This window comes from Garra rufa, chromosome 1, assembly GCF_049309525.1.
Source record: "Garra rufa chromosome 1, GarRuf1.0, whole genome shotgun sequence".
Classification (NCBI taxonomy): domain Eukaryota; kingdom Metazoa; phylum Chordata; class Actinopteri; order Cypriniformes; family Cyprinidae; genus Garra; species Garra rufa.
Window position 1 is genome coordinate 18,221,894 of NC_133361.1, and position 6,123 is coordinate 18,228,016.

General features: G+C 34.7%; 1 long non-coding RNA gene across 1 annotated transcript; it reads right to left on the reverse strand.

Annotated features, from left to right (window-relative positions):
* Window positions 1-3,898: 3,898 nt before the first annotated feature.
* Window positions 3,899-5,650, reverse strand: LOC141338516 (uncharacterized). Its single transcript, XR_012355880.1, has 4 exons — window positions 5,575-5,650; window positions 5,119-5,235; window positions 4,901-5,001; window positions 3,899-4,705 (listed from the first exon to the last, which is right to left on the reverse strand). It is a non-coding gene; the product is annotated as an uncharacterized lncRNA (long non-coding RNA).
* Window positions 5,651-6,123: the final 473 nt, after the last annotated feature.

The window sequence follows — 6,123 nt, forward strand, 5'->3', positions numbered from 1 at the left end:
CCAGGGCTGGACTGGGACAAAAAATCGGCCCGGGCATTTTGACTAGAGACCGGCCCACCAGGTATTATTGGAAAGGCCATAAAGCCCTTGAATGAAAGCAAATGCTCTTGTGACAGTGATGTATAGGCTACTGTCTTGATGGTATATATGTATCAATCTAATAAACTTAAATCTACACCATCCTCCCTATTCTAAACAGTAGGCTACTTAGCAGAAACCAAAAGACTGCTTGGTTGAGTTAACCTCCTGAATAGAGCTGGGTATCAATTCAAATTTCAAGAATGAATTTGATTTCTATTCTCAAGAGTTATAATCAATTTACACGATCCGATCTGATCCAATCTGTTCCAATTCAATATTGATATGGGTCAGTCCTATTAAAAACGTTTTTTTGAACTGTTACCTTAATTATGGCTGTATTGCAATGACGCAACACTGGGTGAGTAACAGTTCACTGGGAAAAACTGTACCAAAGCCTTAAAATGGCTGTCTGGACTTTTCATTCCTATTTTAGCTGTACAAAATGGCAAACAATGTTAAACAATTAAACCGATAACTGATACATAATTAGGAATGTTTTGATACAGGCAATTATCATTCACAAGAATTCATTTAATTTTCTGATACATTTTAGCATTAAAAATAAAAAAAAAACACAACTTATCAATAAAATATATATTTATGTATAAAAGACAAAAACATTAAAGTAGTTTGTCTATATAAATCCAAGCAACTTTTATGTTAATGTGCAGCATCACATCTCCTAGTGAATCCTAATTTGAATCTATCTAAATTATATCTACAAGTGTAGAGGGTTTACGGTGAATTCTAGCCTAATCATTTGGTTTCATCAGTTAGTTTCTGCGGTAACACTTTACAATAAGGTTCATTAGTTAACATTAGTTAACCATATTAGTTAACATGAACTAATAATGAACTGCACTTATACAGCATTTATTAATCTTTGTTAATGTTAATTTCAACATTTACTAATACATTATTAAAAGTTTGTTAACATTAGTTAATGCAGTGTGAACTAACATGAACAAACAATGAACAACTGTATTTCCGTTAACTAACGTTAATAAAGATTAGTAAATACATTAACAAATGTATTGCTCATGGTTAGTTCATGTTAGTTAATACATTAACTAATGTTTAACTAATGAACCTTATTGTAAAGTGTTACCGTTTCTGCATATTGCACTATCAATAATGAACACTCAAATATTAAACAACCTAATCAATATTTACATATACCTAACTAATAGAGTTGCCAACTCCCAGAAAAAAATATTAGGAACCACCCCCCACCCTCATGATGCTTACTCGACTTTAATTTAATGTACGTGTAAAACAAATGCACAGAAATCAATTATTTTCTACAATAATTAAATAGATTCAACATCTTTCTTCAACAGAATTGCAGACTGCACAGATGGTACCTTCCCAAAGGAAAAAGTATAGCTTATATTAGACTTAATATTTACTATATACGATAATGATTTATGGATTTTATGACCACTAAATCCAAATGGTTGTAAGATTCAGATAATTATTTATTAAAAGCCAGACATTTTAAATGAGAATAAAAAAAGAAAAGTATTTCCCCTACAGTTGTAGAAAATGATCCTGGTGTTATTTGTTTGTTATTTGTCTCTCAGAACCAGTTCATAACTTCCCATTAACTTATTCATGTCACCTAAAAGGTAAAACTGTTTCTCCATCACCTGTTCAAATTTGATGATTCAGTAAGGACATCTCTTGGTTTCATCTTCATTTTTTCCTCTCACCAGATATCCAAATCGATATTATGACCAGCAGCTTTTACAGCTGTGGCTCCAGCAAACATCAGCTCATATTAAAAAGTAATATTAAAACAATTCTAACAACAAGTTATTAAACGTGCTGCTGCTGTTTAGCGCGACATCCGCTGGTTTCCTCTTTCTAGCGCACAGTGGGCGATAAATAAACGAGAGAGACGGGATTGGTGACAGAAAAGCCGATCATTAGCTGATCATTGATCAGTTTCATGATTGAAGGAGCATCAGGAGAGGGGAGGGGCAGAGAGAAGAAGCCGCTGCACAGCGTAAAGACAGAATAACTCCAGCTTTGAGTCTTTTTTTTTCATTCTAGCTGAAGTACGGGAAAAATCGCGTTCCTTCTCACCTCAATACAGAACACGTAATATTTTTTTCTGAATACGGGACGATTCCGTTTTTTTACGGGACGGTTCGTAGCCTAACCCTACAAACTAACCTTATGAACAAAATGAAATTCACTATCAGTAACATCATAGCACCCACCCAGTAGCATGGAAAATCCATCATGCTAGCTAGTACGCAGTATGAGTTATTTTAACTGACTGTAAAAAGTTAGCAAGCAAAACGAAAATAAACTTTGTCTGTGATCTGCAATGAGAGCCGTTGTCCAAGCAAGGGGGAGGGGACATCTGACCTCTTCGGCTGTAATTGGTCCAGCCCAGAGTCGATCATGACCAATTGGCCAATCCACCACCTTTTAATAGTTTATACCGTTAAAAAAAAAAAAAAAAAAAACATCGGCCCACTAAATCACCATCGGCCCACCGGGCAAATGCCCGGTATGCCCGATGGCCAGTCCAGCCATGGCCAAAACCACTGGTAAATGGTTTACTGACCATGGTATTACTGTGCTCAATTGGCCTGCCAACTCTCCTGACCTGAACCCCATAGAGAATCTGTGGGATATTGTGAAGAGAAAGTTAAGAGACGCAAGACCCAACACTCTGGATGAGCTTAAGGCCGCTATGGAAGCATCCTGGACCTCCATAACACCTCAGCAGTGCCACAGGCTGATTGCCTCCATGCCACGCCGCATTGAAGCAGTCATTTCTGCAAAAGGATTCCCGACCAAGTATTGAGTGCATAACTGAACATAATTATTTGAAGGTTGACTTTTTTTTTTGTATTAAAAACACTTTTCTTTTATTGGTCGGATGAAATATGCTAATTTTTTTAGATAGGAATTTTGGGTTTTCATGAGCTGTATGCCAAAATCATCAATATTAAAACAATAAAAGGCTTGAACTACTTCAGTTGTGTGTAATGAATCTAAAATATATGAAAGTCTGATGTTTATCAGTACATTACAGAAAATAATGAACTTTATCACAATATGCTAATTTTTTGAGAAGGACCTGTATATAGCGGTTCTAGCGGTGGTGACAGAGTGATCTGAAACGTTTAACATGATCGCGCTTGACGTCACATCCGCAGACAGCGCGCGAAAAATCCGACCCGACAGAAAATAGGAAAAACAAGATACAGGCTTATAGGTGCACCCACTGTGAGCTGACAAGGTGTCATTATGCTCATCAGATGTTTGAGTCATAAATGGTCAAATAAAAAGGCTATTGTTACGTTTATTTTGGGGGAAAAGTTGCATATAGCCCCTTCAAAATATAGAGGTAAAAATAAATTATTTAATGCATATCTATACAGTTTGGTGAATGACACATTCTACCATTTAAATCTTTTCACCTTTGGTACAATTACATCAGGGCTGCACAATTAATCGAATTTGTAAATCACAATCACAATTACGGATGCCACGATCACATAATCGTCCAAAGCCGATTACAAAACACACACACACACACACACACACACACACACACACACACACACACACAAAAATGTTAAGAGGCGTGCTTAAACCATGTCACGTTGTGAGAGGCGAATCGACATCGTTATCCTGGGCCAAAAAAAAAAAAAAAAAAAACCTAGAATAAATATTTCTAACAAATTATTCAGAATGTATTTTAAGATAACTTTCCCATCAACTGGTCACAATGCACAACATGGCTGCATGCTGCGTCAAAGACACGAGTGTGGCGGAGCAAGAGAGATGCTCTGGATTAAATCGCACTTTTATTCTCTGACAGTAGATGGCGCTAAACATAATGCATAAAAATAGGGTTAAAACTGCAAAAAAAATGTTGAAACACAAACGCATTTGCGACACCTGTTGGTCACAATGTTGTAAATGCAATGATAACAGCCCAAACATCAATTTTGCGTTTAAAAGACGTCTATTAGCCGTTCAAACACAGCCCTGACGTCTAGGCTAAAACAAGGCAAAATGTGGGCTGTCAGTGAAAATTTAATAGACGTCTGACCATATTCCAAAAATAGACTAGACATCAGTTAGACAACTATTGAACAACTACATGTATACGTCTAATAGACAGTGAATATGGGTCTAGGCTAAAACAAGAATTTGGGCTGTCAGTGAAAATTTAATAGACGTCTAAACAAAGCCCAAAAATAGACTAGTCATCAAATAGACAGCTAATAAATGCCTACATATATACATCTAATAGACAACAAAATGGCAGTCCATCCAAACAAATTAAATATAAATATAAAAATATATTTTTAAACAATTTTAAGACGATACAAAAAGATTTTTTTTAATGCAGAATAAAATATTATAAATACAATACACTTAAATATAAATATTATGACAAAAAATATGGATTTTTAACAAAATAAAAATATAAAAGTGATTTTTTTTAGTAACTCAAATATTTAAAAGAAATACATCTATTGCAAAACAAGAGCATGTTGAACTTAAGGGAAATTATTGGTTTTAATTCTTGTTTAAAATGCATTCCAACTGCATTCCTCAAGTCTAACTGTGTTGCCGCCAAGAAGTTGGTCATCTGCCAAATAAGAAAAAAAAAATTGCATAAGGAAAGCTTAACACTGTTTTATTTTAATTACACTAACTGTAACAGGGAGTCTTTCTCTTTTGCTTGGATACTAAAAGCAAAAAACGAGATATATTTTGTATCACCATTCAGTGTGTAAAAATAGAAGAAGCTCTCTGGTAAATGTTGTGTGTTGTATATACATACCTGTAATGAACGAGAACAATGCAGTCTTTTAGAATGCCTCCTTCTGCAGCAGACCATCCCCCTTCATGTTGAATTTGGGCATGAGGGAATTGTTTAAACCCCTAAAATATAATACAGATTGAGGTGGTTTACAACTGTACATTTCTGGTTTGCGTTGTAATTTATTAAGTGTTGACGCAACAATATTTGATTAATGTTACATGTTTTGAAGGCTTTACCTGTCCAGCATCCTTCTGGCACATGCCAATGTCAGGCAGGTAGTATTATATGCGTCAGTGTACAAATGTCCAAAACTGTCTGGCACAACTGTTTTCATAACAACACAGCTGCTGTAACTAAAAAGTACACACATTAACCTCAAATGTATATGGTATAATAAGTTAACCCCTACATACGGGGTACTACTATTCATATATTTATTTATATTACATTGTTTTCTGATTGTAACATTTAATTAGGTTTTAATGCTGAATTGCAGCTGAGCCTTTTGCATTTTAAAACTGCCACAAACATTTTTGAATTTAATATTTTATGTTGCCATTGGAAATTTCAAACTAAATCTTATTGTGCTTGTATAATGACAAAGATATTCTATTCAATTAGATGTCACGGTTTCTATACATGAGAAATACTATAAACCATGAACACGTCAAAATGAAAACACAGATACTTACATGACCAATATCCTTTATCGTTTGTTGTTCGCCCGTTGCTCTCCGACGACGGGTGAACTAACTTGGTGCTCTCTCGTGAAAAAACTAAAGTCAAAACAGTGGAAATGATTATCGCGAGATCTTGCAGCAGCGATCTCTATTGACTTTCAAGTCTCGCGTTGCCAGTTCTCATGTCTCAGTAGGACCACAATTGCCATCCAGCGGTTGGCAATTGTAATTGCATATGTATTTATAAAATGAAAGACTGTAAAAATATCGTATAATGTGTATGAATGTTACATTTAACAGCTTGGAGGATGTATGACATCATGTTATTAAATGCAAGTAAACTTTTAAAACATTTAAAATGTATTATTTTTGGCATAATTAACAATGCTATATTTATTTATGATATAAAAATTACATAAAATGTAAATGAATGCTAATTTAAAAGTTTCAAAAGTTTACTTACATTTGCAGGTGATACATTTTAAAGATGTAAATTCTTTATGCATGGAATTCCCGAATAACCTATTACTATTGCTGTATACATCTGAACCCATTGCATGG